Below are 23,582 nucleotides of genomic sequence, written 5' to 3' on the forward strand. Positions count from 1 at the left end.
CCACAAGGACATCTTGGAGCCTCGTTGAATTAGTGTCGATTCAAAATCAGCATCTAGCAATTCTCAACTTATCCTCGGATAATTTTCTTTTCCACTGTGGACAATCCCTCTTGTAAAAGCCCACAGGTCCCTTTGGAGAAGCCTGGGAGAAAGACAACTAGCATTCATTTTTGACAGTGCAGCGGCGTCACGTTTCAAAGAGGCCCCCATTCCCACTCCTTCAAGGGGGCGTGGGTCTATAGACTGGCTCAAGTCTGTGAACCGATTGAAGGGTGGTGACTCTCTACTCCAGCAATTCAAGTTAGACTGCTGTTCCCTTGACCTTGAAGTTTTCCATGTGTACAGATTAATTAAATACTTAGAGAGTTCCCATCTGTCTTGCTTCCAAGGACACCAAGCCTGAATAGCCAGTGCCATAGGGCCCCGTGAGTCAGACAAGTCTGGATGTTGCTTGGACTTGGCACTCCTTGCAGTAACGGCCTCCACCTTGTCTTTGTCACTTGGGAGTTGCCACCTGGTCCCCGTCACCATGGCGTCCAAGCAGACCCATTGTAGTGAGGCGTCTTCATTCAGGGCCGATCCTACTGTCAAATCTGACTTAGATAAAGTTGTCATCACAGCAATCTTTGAGGATGCCAGGCTCCCTCCATAAATTGGTTCCTTAACCTTGTGGTTAAATAATGTGTCCTTGGAGGATTCCCTGTGTGGGTTTATGCATCTGACCCTGAAAAATTCACTCTAATGTGCGAATCTCCCCCAAGCATTTGGAGACTTTCTTCTGCAGTATACCATGGCAGGTCGGCTACGTCAACTTCACAGTGCAGGACACTATCCAAGCCGTGACTCAGGGAACCAACCAAATAACCTATCAGATCCTCTCATAACTCTGAAGCCGGGGCTGTGAATGAAGAATCTGTGCGTAGTGGGCTCACACGGATCCAACTTTATGTTCCTGACATCATCATCCCACACTCGTGCCAGGTTTCTGTTTGTGCATCTTAGGAAAATTAAGCTGGTCCTCCGGAGGGCAGCATGCCTCTTCCACCGTCACGCTTTGTAAAAATCCACATTCTGGGGGTCACTGAGACTTTTGTGACAGCAAGATTGGTGTTGGGGATGAGCCCTGGGACATTCCTCCAGGGTCTTGTAAGGTATCTGAGAGAAATATGGGCCTTTCTCCTCCCATAAAGAGTGACAGTCTCTGAAACTCACACGGGCAGTTCTGCCCTGTCCTCGGGGGTTGCTGGGAGTCAGCATCCACTCGATGGCAGTGAGTTTGTAAGGTACCTACTGCAGGCACTGCCCCAGGCAATTATTTACACACAGATTCATCAGGCACAGCTTGGTCCCACTCATCTTATGTGGGTCAAAGGGCTTTGGCAGAAGAGATTTAACCGAATTTAAGTTCTCCCATATGTCCATCTGTCCCCATTATCTGCATATAAACCCATCTCAAAGTGTCAGGCCTTATTGCTCCCCAGTCAACGGCCTCACTTGAACAGCAGACACCCCTGAAGGTTGCAAATCCCACTGGTATTGTAAGTCAGTTAGTCTTGCCATAAAACTCTGGGTTTGGTGTTTAGCAATATGAGTTCCATTACTCGAAGAAACGGGGTCTCTTTCAGGGCACACATAGCAACACTGAGGTCTTTTGTGGCGTCTGGGCCCTGAGCGCATCTCATTCTTTCACTGCTTCCTTTAACGTAAGTAAGACCAAGCATTCCAACAGGGAGCATGTCATCAAGAAGCAATGGCTCAAGTTGAAGAAAGAAGTCCAAGCCGTACTGAAGGCACTAGCAGAAAACAAGGCCCCTGGAATTGAGAGAACACACCAAGGGCAAGTCTGAACAAGCTCTTGAAGCATGGAAAGCATTAATTCATCTATGCAAAAATCCTGGAAGATAGCTACCTGGCTTACTGAATGGGAGAGATCCAGGTTTGTACCCATTCCAAAGAAAGGGGACCCAAGAGAATATGGACCTTTATTGAAGAATATCACTCATATTATATGCAAGCAAAAGACGTATTGCATTACGCACATCTGCTGCACAAGACGTCTTTAAAGTGTTGAAGAGCAAGGATGTTACTTTGAGGACAAAAGTGCACCCGACTCAAGCCATGGTGTTTTCAGTCCCCTCAAGGGCATGCGGAAGTTGGACATTGAGTGAGAAGAATCGGTGCATTTGAATTATGGGACTGGTGACGAATATTGAAAGTACCATGGATTGCCAAGAGAACAAACAAACAAAATCGGGCTTGCTTCACCATCTTGCACTGAAGGAGACTTCATATCACATATTTTGGACATGTCATCAGGAGAGACCTGTCCCTGGAAAAGGACATCATATCTGGTAAAGTCGAAGGTCAGTGAAAAAGAAGATGACTTTTGATGAGATATACTGACCCTCTCAACAAAAGGCTCGAACATACCAATCATAGGGAAGAGGGCCCGGGTCCAGACAGTAGTTTGGTTTCTTGTCACTGGGTCCCTGTGTGCTGGAACTGATTCCATGACACCTAACAGGACACCAGGCACCAACCAACCAGCCTCCTGATCCTCCTCACTCTGGCAAAATGGTAGAAAACTACCACGCAGACCCTTGCTTTTCACCCATGCCTGTTCAGGTGTGATATTGTGGGCATCAATAATCTCACCACATGCCATAGATTGGCAGTGCTCTCTTTACTTACACAAGCATAGTCATCAGCACTTTTAATTTAGTTTTTTTTTAATGGACGTATATTTCATTGTTCTTTTTTTCAATCATTTTATTAGGGCTCATATAACTCTTATCACAATCCATACATGCATCAGTTGTGTACAGCACATTTGTACATATGTTGCCATCATCATTTTTAAAACATTTTCTTTCTACTACAGACCTTTGTGTCAGCTCCTCATTTTTCCCTCCTTTCCCCACCCTCCCTCCATCATGAACCCTTGATAATTTATAAATGATTATTATTTTTTTATGTCTTACACTAACTGATGTTTCCCTTCCCACTTTTCTGTTGTCTATCCCCTTGGGATGGGGTTATATGTAGATCATTGTGATCGGTTCCCCCTTTCTCCCCGCACCTTCCCCTTATCCTTCTGGTATCACTACTCATTATTGGTCCTGAGGGGTTTATCTGACCTGGATTCCCTGTGTTTCCAGCTCTTATCTGTACCCGTGTCCATGCTCTGGTCTAGACGGATCTGTAAAGTAGAATTGAGGACATGATAGTTTGGGGGGCGAGGGGTGGGGAAGGAAGCATTAAAGAACTAGATGAAAGTTGTATGTTTCTTCAGTGCTATAGTACACCCTGATTGGCTCATCTCTTCCTGTGACCCTTCTATAAGGGGATGTCCAATTGTCTACAGATGGGCTATGGGATCTTGGGTATTCTGTGTACTTGTAGATCTGCCCCTATGCCACCATGTGGAGGTGGTTTGCTTTCTTTGGCTGTGTTTCCAGCAATGATTGTCTCAGGAGGCAAGCAGCAGCCAGACCCACAGCCAGGGTTATCACAGGCCAGTGTATCCCGCACTTGGGGAGAGTGGGAGAGAGGGACGTAAGGTACCATATTTCTACTTGACACTAGTAGGGAGAAAGAACTTGATTGTCGTGATCAGGTGCCATCAAGTCAATGCCGACTCTTAGCAGCCCTACTGCCCACAGAGCAAAGCTCTGCCCGGGTCTGTGCTGTCCTCGTCATTGTTGCAGCCCCTGCATCACTCCACCTCCTGGAGGGTCTTTCTCTCTGCTGCTGCCCCACTAGAATCACGAGGCCCGTTTCCAGGGACTTGTCTCTGCTAATCTCATGTCCAAAGTACGTGGCACGCAGTCTCCCCTCCTTGCTCTTAAGGAGCAGTCGGCCTGTCATTCTTCCAAAGCAGACTTGCTTCTGCTGTAGGCCATCCATGGTGCTTTCAAAATGCCTCACCGTCACTGAAGTTCAAATACCCCAGCTCTTCTTCAGTCTCCCTGCCAATGTCCAACTGCCCCATGGGTATGAGGCAACTGGAAATACCATGGCTGGGGTCAAGCACACCTTAGTCCTTTTTAAAAAATTATTAAAAGATCATTTTACTGGGGAATCTTACAGCTCTTGTAGCAATCCATGCATCGATTGTGTCAAGCACATGTGTGCACATGTTGCCATCATTATTTTCTAGACATTGACTTTCTATTCAGCCCTTGGTGTCTCAGCTCCTCTTTTTTCCCTCCCCACTCTGTGACCCCTTGATAAATTATAAATTATTGTGATTTTCATATCTTTTTTTTTTTCATATCTTACACCGACCGCTGTCTCCCTTCCCCCATGGTTTCTGTTGTTCATCCCCCTGGAGTGGGGGTGTGGTTCTGTGTCGATCACTGCAGTTGGTTCCCCCTTCCTCCCCTTCTCTCCTCATCTGCCTTCTACTCTTTTGGTATCTCTACTCCCATTCCTGTTCCGGATTCTGTGTGTTCTCAGCTCTTATCTCTTATCTGTACCTGTGCACATGCTCCAGTCTAGCCTGCAGTGAAAGGCAGGATTGGGGTCATGATAGTGGGGGTGAGGAAGCCTCTAGGAACCAGAGGAGTATTGTGTGTTTCCTCATGCTATACTGCACCCTGGTTGACTCATATCTTCCTTGTGACCCTTCTGTGAGGGCATGTCCCATTGTCTAAAGATGGGTTTGGGGTCTCTGCTGTGACCCCCCCTTCGTTCTCAACAATATGGTTTTTTATTTGTGGTCTTCTGATGATGCCTGTTACCTGGTCCTGTCGACACCTCGTGAAGCACAGGCTGCACACCTGAGTCCTTAAAGTGACATTCTGGCTCTTCGACACTTTAAAGAAGTTGTGCACAGTAGAGCTTCAGCAGCGCAGCACAATGCCATGTCTTTTACTTGTATGTGATAGCAGTGTTGTTATTCAATACTTTCCACACTCTCTTGGCCCCCTGGGGCACAAATATGGATCTCTTCCATTCGGTTGGCCTTTTTAATTGGCATAGAAGAGTGAGTGCTTCCAGTGCCTTGTTAGCTGGTTCAGACATTTCCACTGTCATTCTGTCAATCGAAAATACCATGGTTTTAATCTTTAAATACCATGGTTTACACCTTAATCTTCTGAGTGACAGCCTTATTTTCAACGCTTTAAAGATTTAACCAATACAATGTGTCATAATGATGATGACGATAAAAGGACTCAGTGCTCTTTAAAGCCTGTATACGATCTGTTTATGAATCAGATGCCACTTGGAAGTGCAATGTCATTGTAGTGTACATCCTTCAAAAGCAGAATGGTTTAGAGCAGAGCCCGGACCGGACAGGTGTTGATCACGTGTAGCACACACAGGGCAGGGATGAGTAAAGCAGAGCACATCAACATCGGCCTAGTTTCCCACTGTTTGGCTCCTAGCCACAGGCTTAGCTCACATCCCAGCATGCCCCAGTTTGGGAGAAGCATGTTTCAGCTCCTCGCTCCTCTCCTCAGACAGCCATGTCTCAGGGTCCAATAAAATGTGCAGACGTCAGAGAGGGAAAGGGGCAAGATAAGGGGAATAAATACGAGATTTTTTTAAAAGAGAGAATAAAAGTAGAAGATCCCTGTGTGAAACACATTACCTGCTGCCCTGCTCAGAGGGGGCTAGATAAAGCAGCACCAGAGAACTGCGTCCTTTTGCCCAAGAAGGATGCCTACCAGAGTTCCGGGGTTCTCAGATTCTTCAAAGCCCAGGCTTCATGGTATGCTTGTGAGCCCACGCCCACTCTCATCAAGTGGATTCCATTCCACAGTGACTCCCAAGTTCAGGGAAGAACTGTCCCCCTGGATGTCAAAGGCTATCGGTATTCACAGGAGCAGACTGCCATATCGTACTCCCACCGAGTGGCTGGTGTATTTGAACCACTGACCTTCCGGGTGGCAGCTGGGTGCGCTAACCACTGTGCAGCCTGGGCTCCCTTTATGTCTGTTAGTGGATATTATGCTCACTGGCAGCTCGGGCAGCGGTGAGGGAGGATGATCACAGAATACAGCCGTGCAGGAAGTGACCTACAGAATGGCCAGATCACTTACCAGTGTGACCTTCAAGAATGCACAAAGCACACCCATGAGAAATGTTTCGTTGCTTGCTGGTTGTTCTGGCTAGGTGCTGTTGAGTTGGCTCAACTCATAATGACCTATAGATGAGGGGGTACTCCCCCCAAAAAAATGAAGAAAAAAAATTTTCAAAGCTATGTATTTTTTTACAAAACAACCTTATCACCTTTAAAGTACTCTCTATGGCTCTTAAAACATTTGTCAAACCTGTCATTCCATTCTGAGGAACATTTTTTCAAACTCATCTGGGTGGCTTAGAGCACCTCCCTCATTTTTTTCTTCATCTCTTCCGCGTTGTCAACTTGCTGTCCTTTCATATCCCTCTGCATTCTCAGAGACAAAAAGAAGTCACGGGGAGTGAGATCAGGTGAGTGAGGTGCGTAGGGCAGAGATGCCTGCTGCCTTTTGCCAAAAAACTGGTGCACTGAGAGGGCTGTGTGCGCAAGTGCATTGTCGTGGGGGCAACACCAGTCCCCCTCTGCCACAAATCAGGCCTTTCCTGTCACACACTACTATCTTTTCAGAACCTCTAAATAGAAAGCTTGATTAACAGTCTGACCTGGTGGAACAAACTCCAAATGTACTGAGCTGGCATTTTCATTTGTTCAGGAAGTTGATGGACGTCATTGTATTAAACGGGGTTGACTAGAGAAACGGATCGAGGCACTCATATGTGTTTATGAGAGAGTTTTATACCCCAGAGTAATTCGGCGTCGGGCACACCTTAATCTTCAAATTAGCATCCCTCCTTCCACACTTTAAGGAGGTCTTGTGTTACAGATTTACCCAATGCCTGCTTTGATCTCCTGATGGGGGCTTCCCTTAGAATTGATTGTGGATCCAAGCAAGATGATCTTTGACGATTTCAATTTTTTTCTCCATTTATCATAATATTACCTATTGGTCCAGTTATGAGGATTTGGGGTTTCTTTACATTGAGTTGTCATCCATTTGAAGACTGCCTCCTAGTCGCTTGCCCTGTTCCTGTCCCAGGGTGCCGTGGTCACCCACCTCCCATGATGGCTCTGAACAGAATGCATAAGGAATTGAATGACCTGGCACAGGACCCCCCCAGCACAGTGTCCAGCAGGTCCTATGGGGCTATTATGTTCCATTGGCATCTATAATAATGGAACCAAATGACAGTCCCTCTCAGGGTGGAGTATTGTTCTTGACAATTCATTTCCTAAAACATTATGCCTTTAAACCACCTAAAGTTGCATTAACGACACGAATTTTCCATCGAAATAGTAACAGTCATGGCAGCATGTGTCGTGATATTTTAGGGTCACAGTGGTCTCTAGCATGCTTTCAAAAGCACTCTGGTCCATCTGTTGTGCTCTGACGTGTGATCCCAATCCAGGGGACCCTTTAGTGCCTGGATCCACAAAACACATAGAGAAAAATATAACCGAATAGCTTGCGCATGGACTCAGAAGTGTGCAATGTAATGAAATAGATTATTGGACAGCCTCTGTCAGTCAAGATAGGGGAGCTCTGACAGACCGAGCAAGGCCCTCTGATTTCCACCAACTGCTTTCTCTGAGCCCGCGCCTGCCTCGCTGTGCACAGGTGTACCTGAGACGGCAGTGCTGCGTGGGAGCCAGGCTTGGAACAAAACACTAGAAATGTTGTTACTCCTGTGCCAGCATTGCCTCCTAGCAGAGAGGTGTGTGTGTGTGTGTGTGTGTGTGAGAGAGAGAGAGAGAGAGAGAGAGAGAGAGAGAGAGAGAGAGAGAGAGACAGTTCTCCAGGCTTTACCTAGGTGGGAGACTGAAAACTCTCCTCCCTGATTTAGATTTGGCGAAGAAGGGGTGGTGTGTCTGGTGTGGCTTTCCTTTTAAACGTATAACAGTTAAGAAAAGCAAGGCAAAAAAATAAGCTGTTTTGTTTCTGTATCATTCTGTTCTGAAGGACCCACCTGCATGTTGGGGGAGAGTAAGGACCTGCCAGACTAAACTGTACCCACACCGCCTGTATGTTGAGGTCTGAGTGTGGCTGGTCAGCATCACATGGACTGGAGCTACCGGGACAGAGAAAGCATGCGGGCTTTGTTCCTACCTGACATCTCACCCCCTCAACCCTCGTCCTTTCGGCCTCTCTTTTTCTCCTTCATGCCTTTGGTTTGTATGTGGGTTCTCAGTTCATCCATAGATAAGAGCTTTTATTTCTCTATGATTTTAATTGCTTAGGTCTATATGCATGTGAGGGTGACAATTCAGTTGATGGAGATCCTTGTGTGTATTTATGGTAGTAGAAAGCCTTGTCTTTCTCCCAAGAAGTAGCTAGTGGTCTTGAACTGCTGACCTAGCAGTTAGCAGCCCAAATGCACAACCACTATGCCACCAGGGCTCCACTACGGCCAGCTGCTGCTCTGCAGTCTGGGCATTCAAGAACGATTAATCTGTGTAATACACGGATCCCTCAAGTCATTGCCTATCACTTGGTGTGAGTAGGCCTTTTTGATTTCAGGAACTTGGTCTAGCTGCGATTCCAGGGGGCTTTCCCACCACCCCTGAAATGATTTCCTTTCTAGTGGTTGTGAGCTGGAGCTCATGAAACGATTTCCGTTTCCATAGGAGCAAGGATTGCTTGAGAGCAATGCCACCGAACAAGAAGGGGCACAAGCTTACAAAGCATGCCCTTAAACCTTGGCGGGGCAGCATTCCCGGAGCAAGACTGTGGAACTCAATAAGAAGTCTGTTTGGTGAATGACACTGAACTGCATGACCCCCAAACCTTGCCACATCCCCTTGAGACGCAGGACAGCGAACACAAAGGCCTTGCCATGTGCTGAGTTGAGCCTTGGTAAGGTGGCTGTGAAAGAGTGACATTGACCAAACCTGGGCAACCTGAGCAGAATTGCTCTGCGCTCACCTTTGCAGGATGGTCATCCAATGTTAAACTGTACTGCATGAGGCTCTTTGAACGTCTTCCCTTGGCTCGAGTAAAATGCAGTTTGAAACCTGTAAACAACCCTGTTTTCCAGAAACATGGTTCATGTGAACTAGGCAAGTAAACTTTTCTCCTCCCCTTTGCCTGCTCTCACTGTAAACCAGGCCAGCGCAGAGGCCGGGGCTGATGCTCTTCAGCCACCAGGTTCTTTCAAATGCATGTCCACACTCTTGCACAGAAAGTGAGGAGTAGATGCCCGCTGCTTCTGGTTTAAAACCAAATGACAACCAAAAAACCCATCTGTCTTCACAGCCCTGAGACCGGAACTACATGGTGCTTAGCTGTCACCACACAATCGCTCTGAAAGGCTCGTGTTAGAAATCCTGGGTGGCGTAGGAGAAACGTGTGGGGGGAAAGTAAAATTCATTTTTAAAGACCAGACTCACTGGTTAGACAGAGAGACTGGTGGCACTCCTGCAGGTCTGGAATTGAATGCATCCCCATGGCTCAATTTTGACCCCCCCCAAAAAAAAGGTCTATAAAAATAACAAGAATAGTAGAGAGGTCTGTGTACCTTAGACGATCCACCCTGTGAGATCGACAGGGCAGCATTGCCCCGAGGGCGACCAGCAGTAAAAGGAGCTGGGATACGTGATGTTCTCTCTGGGAACATCAAACAAAATCCATGTGTGTTCTTGAACAGAAAACTAATCTGCACTGTAAACCTGCACGCAATGCACCATGAAAAAAATCTTTTAAGTTTATGAGTAGCTGTCTGCGTACTTTAGAGAAACAAATCCACAGAAACTCATGTATAAGAGAGAGTTTTATATAAAGGTTAAGTGCACATCAAGAAAACATCCCGACCCAGTGCTGCCCAAGCCTACAAGTTCAACATCAACCCATTAACCCATATGTCCAGCACCACTCCACAAAGTCCTCCTCCATCTCACAAAACAGATGCAATGACGCCGACTACAGGGAGAAAGCCGAATCAGTGAATATGTAAGCACCTCATCATTGACAGGGGTCTCCACACAGCTGCTCCAGCACCCAGAGCTGCATCAGGGTAGGTCCATGTGGCTTCTCCTCAGGGGTGTCTTGCAGGAAGTTGGCCTTGCCAGCTGAAGCAGGGAACTGGCTAAGGCAGCTACACCCTGGTCTGACCATCACAAAGAAAGAGACCCAAGAACTCGAAAGGCGAGGCTCACCGAGCCATGTATCCCTCCGCCCTTCAATTAACCCCACCTGTGTTTATCGGCCAGGTTGGCACAATAAACTAATTAACTCACCGTCTAAGGTGAAACTATTGGTCTATCCCACTCCAGGAAAATAAAAGGAGGGGGGGAAGAGTGAAGAGGAGGAAAAGCACAGAGAAACAATTAGTCCAAAAGAGCATGGGAATCCTGCCTCCCAGGGCCATGCACCAGACAGACTAGGGGGGGCCAGTTACCACTGCTAATCTGCTTTGGAAGAGAACAAAATACGAGGCCCTCGAGAGAAAGATGGAACAAAATGTCTTTTAAAAAGTCAGACTTGTTGGTCTGTTAGAGACTGAGGCTATGGCCCTCAGATGCCTTTTGCTTGGGGACTGGAACTCACCCCAGGGAGGCTCCGCCAACCAGTAGTGCTAGGAAGGACACACTCCTTAGAACAAGCAACCAGAGCAGATGGCAGGGCAGCCTTTGCCCGGATACAGCTGGGAAGGGAGGGAGGGAAGGATGAATGGAAAGGGAGCCCAGGGGAGAAGGGGGAGGAGTGCTGTTACATTGTGGGGCTTTTGATCAGTGTCATGAAACAAACTATCTGTGAAGGATTGAATGGGAAACAAATTTCCTCTACATCAGCAGCTCTCAGCCAGTGGGTCGCATGCCCTTTGGGGGTCCAATGACCTTTTCACAGGGGTCGCCTAATACATCCTGCATATTAGATATTTACATGACCATTCCTAACAGTAGCAAAATGACAGTGAAGAAGTAGCAATGAAAATAATTTGATGGTTGGGGGTCACCACAACATGAGGAACTGTATTAAAGGGTCACGGCATTAGGGAGGTTGAGAACCACTGCTCTAGAACACTGTCTTAAAATACCTACATCTAGTGGGAGGTGGTTCTGACAGAGATGAGTTGGTCCAGTTATTGAAAATAAAACCGTCTCAAATGTATCCCAAGATGACTGGGGCTCATCAAGTAACTAGTTATCTTTATAAAGGACTTAGTGGGGAGCCTGACACCCCAGGCAGCAGTGGCTATAGCTATTGTTCTATGGGGGGGTTCTCCCCAAGGTGCTCTTGGTTCCAGGTAAACATCATTTAATTTTTTAAAAGCCAGGGAGGGGCTTTATCAGAAAAAGCTGATTTTAGGTTCAATCATGGTTACAGGGTGATAATGATCTAATATCTCCTTACAGATCCATGGGAAAAGTATTAGGCGACCCCAGGAAAACACAAAAAGCCTGATACATCTCTAGCAGACCCAGATTTCAAATTAGACTGCTCATGTCCGTTACGGATCCACTAGAGCCAGAGTGTGTCATTACCCAAATTTTCGGAGCCTCAGTTTCCTCATTTATATAACTGGGATAATAATAACAACTATTTAATGACCTGATAGAAGTGTGAGAATTAACACCTGGCCATCAATCAACGGTAGCCCCCTTTCTGCCCACTCCACTATCACATAACATGGTACGCCAAAGAACGGATTCATATCATTATAACCAATCTACAGGGCCTTCTGAAATTATCTCCATATAACAATTATTCTTTTTGGCAGAAATTAAAACTAAGCGGTCGTGTGTGTGTGTGTGTGTGTGTGTGTGTGCCTCACGATAGGTGTTTTCCCAATTTTCATTGAAGAACCAACTTGTTCAGTCTGAACAACCCCTGTCCCTCCCCTCACCCCCCAGTCCTAAGCGCACGCGCACACACACACACACACACACACACACACACACACACAGGATCAGGAAATGGAGACAGGGCCTGGCCCGAGAGAGAATGTCTCCCATTCTAGGGGCCAGAATGCAGGACGTGGGGAAACAAAAGTAGCTGAGGGCACAATGTGTGACTGAAGTTGCTAAGTCAAAACCCAGACCTGGGGGGAAGGGCTGTGAGACTGGGCATAAACATAAGGAGCTGAGGGATGGGGCGCCGGCTGCTAAACCAGGAAAATGGCAGGGATTCCAAAGTCCCTGGCCCTGGAGGAGTGGAGTCTGTGGGGGTGTGCCTGCTCAGCATTATTCCCAGACTGGGTGGCAGGCCTGAGAACATTCATTTCCCCAAGAGATGAAGGGTTTGTCTAAACCCAGGCCCAGATCATCATCATCATCATCATCATCATCATCATCATCATCATCCATGATCCAGGACATGAAGACACCAGCAGCAGTACCAGGTAATAAGATTGTCTACGTTTTGCATCAATGCCTGAAACCCCAAGGCATTTGTTCTGCAGAAGTCTGTGGCCTGCAATCAGAGCCCTGATTCCTCCCTAAACTTTGACACGGTCCAAATGCCATCTTGAAGACTTGCCACATACCCTACTGACCACAGTGACCAGGAAAAATCGCAAGGAGGCGGGGAAAGGCCTTGATCCATGTCCCTGGGGCATTGGGAAGGCAGGTGGTTTGTCTAGGAGGAAGACAGATAAGTTGATGGGAACAGTCACACAGGACCAATTAGAAGTAGGGAGTTTGACCTAGGAGTGTCCTCCTCAGAACAAAGGCCTCCCCCATCCCAGTCTGTTAGGTCAATAAAATATTCTCCTATCATGACCCCAAAAATTGGAAAAGCGACCGGTAGTCATTAGTTTATCTATGAAAGGAATCAAAACTCCCCTGATTCTAAATCCACATTTTCCATCTTGGGTAGACACAGATGGGAGGGCACCCCACTCCGTTTCCCACTTCTTTTCGCTGCACACAAAAACCTCACTGCCATCAAGTCAGTGCTGCCTCACAGCAAGTCCCTGTGGGTTTCTGACACAGTAGCTGTTTCCAGGAGTGCTGGTGGTTTCGACCTGGTGACCAGGCAGATTGCAGGCAACTCGTAATCACTACACCACCAAGGTTCCTTCCTTGCTGCACACGCTAAATAAAATGTATTTTTCCCACGTTTACAACTTGGCGATCAGTTTCCCTTAGGAACGTTTCAGCAGCGACACCATGTGGCAATGAGAGCAAAAGCAACTGAAAGGACTTTCGGAAACGCAGAACGAGAAGCCAAGCTAAATACGGGTAAGCAGGAAAAGCAGTTTCTTGCTTCATCCAGCTGGGAACAAAACCAGAGTAACTCACAGAACCAAAAGAAATGAAGGTGCTGGGGAAATTCTGAGAACTTGGATCTCTTTCCACCTCCCTCTGCCTCTGCCTCTCTTTGCCGGGACCCTCCTTCTGTTCTACTCAAGGCAGATTTGCTCCCACTGGTGGAAAATACAGCCATTGGTACCCCATGTAGTTTAAACAGTGCCCTCCTCAAAATTATACCAAAGTTATGACCTGTAAATATGATCCTGTTTGGAAAGAGGAGGACTGTTTTGTTACGTGAATCTGGCTGTACCAGAGTAGGTCCTAAACCTAATCCCTTCTGAATGGTGTCTTATAAAGAGGACTAAATAGACACAGGCCCAGGATCACAGAGGGTCACCGACAAGGAAGGTTCCTCCTCCAGAGCAGATGCCCTGATCTGAACTTTTATTCCCGTGGTTCTCAATCTGCCACGTGCCGCGACCCTTTAGTGTCGTTCCTCGTGTGGTGGTGACCCCCCAACCATCACATTATTCTCATTGCTACTTCCTCACTGTCGTTTTGCTACTGTTCTGAATCGGGCGACCCCTGTGAAAGGGTCGTGCAACCCTCAAAGGGGTCGTGACCCACAGCTTGAGAACCCCTGTCCTATTCTCTAAACCTAAGGGTCCATAAAGATACGTTCTTTAGAGCCACCCACCTGTGGCATTTTGTTCTGGCAGCCCTAGGAAACTAAGAAAGCACCCAAGCTTAGCAGTGCCCGTCTTACAGGAATGTTTATCCTAGGGAGAGGGTCTGATTGACTCCTGTGCCTTCAGTTCCTGTGACCCCCACACATAGAAGCACACAGTGGGGGAAGCCTAGGCCCTGGAGGAGGTGGGTGGGGGAAAGAAAGGGGAAGATACTGGCTTCTCCTCCGAGTCCGATACCCGTTCGCTGAGATCTCAGAAACACAGAAAAAGGGAAGGGTGTCTCATCCTTCTTCGTCCCCTCCACCCGCTCCTCTGCCTCTTAGCCATGGCTGATGCAGGGGCTGGGCTGAGTGAGACAATGGTTACCGTGACAACTGAGCCCAAGAACTGGAGCCTCACCATCAAACTTCGGAAACGGAAGCCAGAGAAAAAGGTGGAATGGACCAGTGACACTGTGGACAATGAGCACACGGGGCGCCGCTCATCCAAATGCTGCTGTATTTATGAGAAACCTCGGGCCTTTGGTGAGAGCTCCACAGAGAGCGATGGGAGGACGAGGAAGGCTGTGGTCATACCCACTGTGTCCCGGGCCACCACAAAGGACCAAGTCGTACATCCCAGGATCAGACCCCCAGCACCCTGCCCCAGCCACCGGACCCCTCCCAGCCCCCTCCAGGGCCAATGCAGCACTAAATTCCTCTCCCCTTCCATTCTGGTGTCTGTCTGGCCCTGAGTGTATCCATGTGGCTACTTGGGGGCTAGACCCCTGGTTTAATCCCTTCTCTAGGCCCCCTCTTCCCCTGCCCTCTGCCTGCTAGAGAAAAGGAGAGGAGAGTGGACAGAGCTCCTGGAACTCCTACTTGCTGCTATTTCAGAACTCAGGCTTCTGGGTTCCTCTAGCCCTCATCGTTCCCCCTGATACCCAGCCCCTCCCCTGGAAGGGTCCTGGCCCCACCCTTCTCCTTTGTTCTCACTGCCAAAGGACCCAACCAGCCCTGGGATCAGTTAGCTCAGCCCCCTGCACTTGCTACTTGAGCCCCAAACACTTATATTGGGTTTCAACGGCCCCAACCTCCACTGCCAGGGTCCCGGTCAGATTCCCAGCAGTCTGGTCCTAGTTATGCTCCCCGGGCCTGGTGTAGAAGTTCTTCCATTAACATATGTATGCAATCCTGACTCCTAGTCCTGTGAGGTCTCAGGAGCCCTGCCCCCTTCCCCTCACTCCCTCAGGCTATTTAGAGGAGAGACCCATTTGCCAGGCTTGCCTCCAATGGAAAACCCGAACAAGATATAGGGTGCCCTCTCTGCCCCTTCTCAGCAGGTCTGGGATTCCTGGGGAAGCTAGTTCCCTGACTGGTCGCTCAGAGCCCACTGTCTCCTCAGTCCTTGGTGTGCCAGTGTCTGAGCCCGAAGAGACCGAGTCCCAGAACGCTGGATTCTTAGCGGAGGAATAGGAAGGGAGCACGTAGAGAGACTGGAGTGCACCCCTCACCCCCTTACATCTTCCTTACGGGATCTGGGTATCATTTACCAAGCACGGTTGCAAAGATCAATCAAACCCATCCCACCACTGATAATAGCATTTATTTCCTCCTGCCACAGATGCACAAAATAAATAACCCAACATCACAAAAAAAAAAAAAAAAAAGAGCACACAGTGCCCAGGGGAGGAAGGTATATTGTGATAGCCTGAGCCACGCCCACATCCTGAGCCACCCCACAGGCAGGGGTTGTAACAGGGACAAGGGATGGGAAACTGACAAAGCAGGCACCGCTAGGAGGATGCCAAGGCTGGCACCCCAGGTATTTTAAAGAAAATCTTGTGGTGGTGGTTTGGTGCCGTAAAGTCAGAATTAAATGCTACCTGGTCCCGTGCCGATCTCATCAGCCTTCCTATGCTTGAGCACATTGCTGCAGCCACGGGGCCAAACCCTCTCGTCAAACGCCTTCCTCTTTTCTCTGGCCTTCTGCTTCACCAAGCATGGTGTCCTTCTTCAGGTACTGGATGCTCCTGATGATGCATCCAGAGCACATGAGACAAGGTCTCCCCATCATTGCGTCTAAGAAGCATTCTGTCTATACTTCTTCCAAGACAGGGTGGAAGTTTTGTTCTTCTGGCAGTCCATGGTACTTTCAATATTCTTGACAAGCACCGTCAGTTCAATGCCTCAATTCTTCTTAGATCTTTTTTATTCATTGGCCCGCTCAGAAGCAACAAAGCCCACATGGAAGAAGCACACCAACCTGTGTGATCACGAGGTGTTGAAGGCATCAGTTAGTTATGCTTCAAAAAATACTATGGTTTGGAGCGGGCAGCCCTTACTCCTCAAAGCGGCCTCTCTGCTCTTTAACACTTTCAGGTGGCCTTTGGCCACAGATTTGCTCGATGGAATATGCTGTAGATTTCTTGACTGTTGCTACCACGCCACTGACATTTGAATTCCAGTAAAATGAAATTCTTGAGAGGGTCAATATTTTGCTCTGTTTATCATGATGTTGCTTATTAATCCAGTTGTAAGGGTTTTTTTTATCCACTCTGATGTATGATCCATACTGAAAGAATCACTTCATGAAAGCAAAATATGTATACACAGAAAACCACGCCCCTTGCAAATGCTGAAGGTGGACTTTGGGGCCAGGGCGTGGTGCCCCAACGGACTGGACTAGAAAACACTCCTAAAGGTCAACAAACAATCCTTGAACTAACTATAAGCTTTTCTTTGTTTGTTTCTGTGTTTTGTTTGTTTGTTTGCCATTGTTTTGTTGTATATTGATACTTGGTTTTGCTCTGTCTTATTGTTGTGCATGTTATTATCTCCACAGGTCTGTCTAAATAAGAGAGGCTGGATCAACAATCTGGAGGAGAAAACAACAGGACTGACAGTTCCGGAGGGACATGGGAGAGGGGGAGGTTGGGGTAAAGGTAGTGATGTTAACAAACCCAGGGACAAGGGAACAACAAATGATCCAAAACGGTGGTGAGGTGGGTGTAGGAGGCCTGGTAAGGCATGATCAAGGGTAATGTAACAAAGAGGAGTTGCTGAAACCCTGGTGGGGACGGAGCATGATAGTGGGACAGGAGGGAAGTCAAGGGAAATAGAGGAAAGAGCTGAGAGGCAAAGGGCAATTATAGAGGTCTAGATAAAGGCATGTACATATGCAAATATATTTATATATGATGATGGGGAAATAGATCTATGTGCATATATTTATAAGTTTACTATTAAGGTAGCAAAAGGACATTGGGCCTCCACTCAAGTACTCCCTCAATGCAAGAATACATTCTTCTATTAAATTGGCATTCTATGATGCTCACCTTCCCGACACAACCGCTGAAGACAAAGCGGGTGAATAAGCAAATGTGGTGAAGAAAACTGATGGTGCCCGGCTATCAAAAGATATAGCATCTGGGGTCTTAAAGGCTTGAAGGTAAACAAGCGGCCATCTAGCTCAGAAGCAACAAAGCCCACATGGAAGAAGCACATCAGCCTGTGTGATCAGGAGGTGTTGAAGGGATCATTTATCAGGCATCAAAGAACAAAAACTCATGTCATTGTGTGCTCATCTCCATGATAAGATCACTGAAGACAAATGGGTGCATAAGCAAATGAAGTGAATAAAGCTGATGGTGCCAAGCTATCAAAAGATATAGTGTCTAGGATCTTAAATGCTTGAAGGTAAACAAGTGGTCCTCTAGCTCAGAAACAACAAAGACCACATGGAAGAAGCATACTAGCCATGCGATCCCGAGGTGTTGAAGGGATCCGGTATCAGGTGTCATCAGAACAAAAAATCTTACCATAGTGAATGAGGGCGGGAGTGCGGAGTGGAGACACAAAGCCCATATGTAGGCCACTGGATATCCCCTTACAGAAGGGTCTCATGGAGGAGACGAACCAGTCAGGGTGTGATGTAGCAAGGATGAAAAATACAACTTCCCTCTAGTTTCTAAATGCTTCCCCCACTCCCCACGATTATAATCCAAATTCTACCTTGCAAGTCTGGCTAAACCAGAGGATGTACACTGGTACAGATAGGAACTGGAAACACATGGAATCCAGGGCCGATGATCTCTTCAGGACCAGTGGTGTGAGTGGCCATACTGGAAAGGTAGAGGGAAGGTGGGTTGGAAAAGGGGGACTGATTACAAGAATCTACAGGTGACCTCCTCCCTGGGGGACGGACAACAGAAGGGAGACATTGGACAGGTCAAGATATGACAAAATAATAATTTATAAATTATCAAGGGTTCATGAGGGAGGGGATGTGGGAAGCGGGGAGGGAGGGGAAAAAATGAGGACTTGATGCCAGGGGCTTAAGTGGAGAGCAAATGTTTTGAGAATAATGAGGGTAATGAATGTACGAATGTGCTTTACACAATTGATGTATGTATGGATTATGATAAGAGTTGTATGAGCCCCTAATAAAACAATTTTTTTTAATCGCTCCCCTGGCAGATGGAAATGTGCAGCTTGCTAAAGCGTCATGGTTAGAGACACATGAATAGCCAGGTCTCCGCTCAAGAAGCAGAAACTACCCCCTGGAAGCTCTCCTCGTGCTGCCTCTCCGTCGCCGGTGACCCAAAGGTAAACCCTGCCTTCTCGATTTCTCCTATCATGAGTCGATTTTGGCTGTTTTGGAACCTTATCCAAACAAAAGCACTCTGTCACCCTTTTTCTTCTCATGCTTTTAAAAAATCCTCACAGATTGTTGTATGTAGATGTGAGCACGTTCGTTCGCATAGCTGTGTTGTACGGATACACCAATAATATATTTACCAATTTTACTGCCAATGGACATCCTAGCCATGAAGAGGAACATTCCAAAGGCTATTGCATTAGAATGACAGTTCAGTGAGGGGCTTTTCTTCTTTGAATGGTGATTCAAACCAGTGGTTCTCAACATGTGGGCCTCGACCCCTCTTCGGGGTCAAATGACTCTTTTACAGGGGTGGTCAGATTCATCACAGTAGCAAAATGAGTTATGAAATGTACCGGTAAATTGTTTCTGCTGCTGTTAGCTGCCCTTGACCGTCCCTCAACTCACAGTGACGCCATGCAGAATGGGATGGGATCATTGTTACAGAATTGTTACACTTTGGAATGGCTAGTTTTGACATCCACCGTCACAGCAGCACTCAAGCCTACGCTGTCAGACAGGTGGGGGCTTCCCTTGAGCTTCGTTGCTTAGGAATAGAGCCCAGGTCCCCTGCATGGAAGAGGAGAATGCTAACATGGAACCGCCCTCGCCTGCGTATCTGAGGATACAGACCAGACCCAAGGCACGACCATCAAGTTGATTCCATCTCATTGTGACCCTATGAGACCGAGTAGAACTGCCCCATGGGGTTTCCCAGACAGTAAACTTTTACAAGGACAGGCTGCCACCTATTTCTCCTGCAGAGCAGCTGGTTGGTTCAAATGAGTGACCTTGCCCTTAGCAGCTGAGCACCTGAACCCCTGACAGCAGACCTCCATACACATGTAAATAAAACAAAACAAAATTAAAGGCCCATTGCCATTGAGACCCTTCTGATGCATTCATGTAAGTACTAGCTACTCATCTTTATCACTGTGTCAGAAAGAACTAGTCGACAGTCCACCATTTCAGGAGGTGGTGGATGCGTAAGAACCAATAGTACCGAAGGAAGAAGTTTAAACTACACTGAATGCATTAGCCAAAAGCAAGGCTCCAGGAACTGATGTAACACCCACTGAAATGTTTCAGAAAGCTGAAGAAGCTCTAGAAGCACTCACTCATCTATAACAACAGATTTGGCCAACTGGCTGGAAGAAATCCTTATCTGTGCCCATTCCAAAGAAAGGTGACTCAACAGAATACTCACGCTATAGAATAATATCAGTGATGTCACACACAAGTAAAATGTTGCTTAAGGTCAACCAACAGCTGCAGCAGTACATTGACAGGGAACTGTGAGAAATTCAGGCTGAATTCAGAAAAGGATGGATCTTGGCTAAAAGCAGAGAATATCAGAAATATTCCTACTTGTGTACTTGTGTTTCATTGACAAAGGCATTTGTCAGGGTAAAGGCCTTCAACTGTATGAATAACCTTGAGAAGAAAGGAAATTCCAGAGCACTTCACTGTGCTCATTCAGAATTTGTATGTGAATCCAGAGGCTGTTGTGCAAACAGAACAAGGGAATGAATGCTGTGTGATTTAAAACCAGGAAAGGTGTCGGTCATGGTTGTATCGTGTATCCTCTCCCCATACTTTTTAATATGTGTGATGAGAAAATAATTGAGAAGCTGGATTATATGAAGAAGAGTGTGGCATCAGAATTGGAGGAAGGCTTATTTACAGCCTGCAGTATGCAGGTGATACAGACCTGCTTGCTGAAAGTGGGGGTGGGGGGACCTGAAGCACTTGCTGATGAAGGTGAAGGATGGTAGCCTTCGGTATGGATTACAAGTCAATGTAAGGCAGAACAAAATCCTCACTACCGAGCCAATAGGTAACATCATGATCAATAGATAAAAGTTCAAAGTTGTCAAGAATTTTGTCTTCACTTAGATCCTCCATTAGTGCTCATGGAGGCAGCAGTCAAGAGATCAAAAACCATATGTGTTAAGAAAACCTTCTGCATAAGACTTCTGGACAGTATTGAAAAGCCAGGATGTTACTTTGAGGACTAAGGTGCACCTGACCCAAGCCATGCAATTCTCCATGGTATCCTATGCATGTGAAACTCGGGCATTGAATAAGGAAGACCAAAGAAAAATCGATGCATTTGAATTGTGGTGCTGGAGAAGAATATTGAAAGTACCGCGGACTGCTAAAAGGAGAACCCGATCTGCATTGGAAGACACGAGGCCAGAGAGGTCCATATGGCAAGACTTCATCTTACATACTTTGGACATGTTGTCATGAGAGAGCAGTCCCTGGAGAAGGACATCATGTTTGGTCAAGTGGAAGGCCAACGAAAAAGAGGAAGACCCTCGAGGAGATGGACTGACACAGTGGCTGCAACAACGGGCTCAGGCACAGGAACCATGGTGAGGATGGCGCAGGGCCGGGCAGTGTTTTGTTCTGTGGTGCACAGGGTCGCTGCAGGTCAGAGCCAACTCCCTGGTGCCTAACAACGACGATAGCAACAACAACAACATTTACTACCCCCTCTGGGGTTTCAGAAATCCTCAGGGGCAGGTCTACCCTGTCCTATAGGTTCCCTAACACTTAGAATTGACTTGATGGCACTGAGTTTCCTTTGGGTTTTTTTGTAGTCTGGTGGCATCATGGGTTATGTGTGGAGCTGCAAGGTCAGCAGTTTGAACCCACTCACCATTCTGAGAGAGAAGATGACACTTCCTGCTTCCATAAAGATGTACAGTCAAGACTCCTGGCAAGATGGGGACAGAGTAACACACACCAGAGGGACTCTGCAGAATTCAGCCCAGGAGAGTTGCTTAGAGTGGAATTCAACACTGCTGGAATGCAGGAAGAGCATCATAAAGATAAGTAGACACAGACCCATGGGATTTTAAGGGGCTGGGGGCTTTTGACTTACCTCAGAGGAGGTCGGCTGGGGCTTGACCTTGGACCCGCCACTCTCTCTGCTGGAGCCCGGGACCATTTGGTGACTGTAGGGCGGCTTGGTCTCAACACAGCCACAGTTTGTCACCACCAGCCTCGGGGAAGGGAATGGACCCTTGCGGCTCCTCTCTGCCCCACCTTGGTCTTGGAGGGCTACACAGGGGCCTTTTCTCAACACAACCACAGCTTGCTGTGGCCACCTCAGAGCAGGGACTAAACCCTTGCAGCTCCACTGGCGGGGATCACAATTCAGCTACACTGCTGCTTTGTTTCCATCTCCACTATATCCTCCTTCCCTGCCCCCCACAGGTCCAGCAGGCTTGCTTTTTAACTTTTTCCCTCATCTTTGTCTCTTTCTTGGTCTCTCACACACTACTGCTAACCTCCAGACCACTCCCCTTAGTTTAGGGCATTTAAGCCTGAGCCACACCCAGCTAGGTGAGCTCCACCCTGTGTAGCTAGCAAGGCTGGGAAAGGCACTGCCAACCTCCACCAGGGGATATTCTTCTCAACATCTTACAGGGGAATTCCTGCCTGTGTGCCTGGGGGCATAAGCAGCTCGTCCAACACTCCTCAATGTTCCAAGCTGCTGCAGGAACCTCTGCCCAACCTCCGCAATACCAAAGCCAGCAACCCACCAGCCTTCTGGGTCACTCCCCTGAGAGGGAAGCCACAGGATAAAGTGGTAGGTTAATTTCATAGTGAAATAAGCTATAGGCAGTTCGAAGAAGCACTCCTACAAGTCTCCCAGAGAGTGTCAGTACTCTTCGACTCCCTGGAAAATGGCACCTGGCTCCTCTAAAACAAAGCAACACAAACAGCCATCAGCCCCAATGACCTCAACGAAAAAACGGGGGAAACAAAAGGCAATGGCAGAATATGTCCTGAACATGACATTCATAGAGGAAGCAGACATTGAGCTGTCACAGAAGTAAATTTTCAGAATGCTACTTGGAGTCATACAGGATATGAGGGAAACAATACAGAAAAAGGATGAAATGATAGAAGAGGTAAAAGCCATAAACCAAAGGGAAATACAGGAGCTTAGGGAGGAGATAACAAGAACCAGTAGCAGACTCACCGACCTCGAGAAGTGACTGGAGGAATCAGAGAACCGCATCAGTGACTTGGAGGACAGCCAAGCAGACTTTAACGAACACGAACACAAATCTAATAAGATCATTAGAGAAGCTGAAGAAAACTTAAGAGCTATGTCTGATGCTATTAAGTGGAACAACATTAGAATTATTGGCTTACCAGAGGAAGACACAACAAAGTAGTCATCTGCAACAATAGTGAGAGAATTCTTGGAGGAAAGCTTCCCCAGCTTAATGAATGAAAACCAGACAACCAACTAGACTGAATCCCAAGAAGACGTCACCAAGGCACATAATAGTTAAATTATCCAACTTTGAGGAAAAGGAGAAAATCATGAGAGCAGCTAGGGAAAAATAAGCAATCACATATATAGGTTCCCAAATAAGAATATGCTCAGACTTATCAGCAGAAACTATGAAGAAGAGGAGAGAATGGAGTAACATATTCCAAAAATTGAAGGAAAACAATGCAAACCCAAGAATACTCTACCCAGACAAATTATCAATCAAGCTACATGGAGAATTAAGAGTCTTCCCAGACAAGGAAAAACTCAAAGAATACGTTAGAAGAAACCCATCCCTACAAAAGATCATTGCCGACCCAGTATGGGCAGAAGAACAACACTCACCAAACATAAATAAGAGATCACCACATAGAACAACCTCACGCAGAGGGTCAAAAAGAGAAAATTGACATCAAGATAGCATTGACTTAAAGATAGAAAAACTTCAAAGACTGCTGAGGTAAGCTTTTTAAAAAAGGCAAAAGGGGCATAGGGAAAAAGCTATGGTATACAAACATTCCTGGCGTGAGGACCAGGTAATATGGCAGGGACCAGACCAAATACAGGGATACACATGGTAGACAACTAAAAGGGAGGTGGGGAAAGGAAAAAATAATAATAAAGAAAAGGGTTTTTGTCTCCACAGAGAGAGGGACCAGACTTCAACCCAGTGCTCCAAGATGTGAATGCAACATGCCGGCGTGGAGTAGGGAACCAGTGGAGAGGTCTGGAGGGCCGGCCC

The 23,582-nt window shown here is 47.1% G+C and overlaps 2 pseudogenes; both read left to right on the top strand.

Annotated features, from left to right (window-relative positions):
* The first annotated feature begins 7,090 nt into the window (after window positions 1-7,090).
* LOC142426205 (ubiquitin-conjugating enzyme E2 D2 pseudogene) lies at window positions 7,091-7,522 on the top strand (annotated as a pseudogene).
* A 6,708-nt stretch (window positions 7,523-14,230) lies between these two features.
* On the top strand, window positions 14,231-14,661 carry LOC142425988 (E3 ubiquitin-protein ligase PPP1R11 pseudogene; annotated as a pseudogene).
* Window positions 14,662-23,582: the final 8,921 nt, after the last annotated feature.

This window comes from Tenrec ecaudatus, chromosome 14 (genome assembly GCF_050624435.1).
Source record: "Tenrec ecaudatus isolate mTenEca1 chromosome 14, mTenEca1.hap1, whole genome shotgun sequence".
NCBI classification, from domain to species: domain Eukaryota; kingdom Metazoa; phylum Chordata; class Mammalia; order Afrosoricida; family Tenrecidae; genus Tenrec; species Tenrec ecaudatus.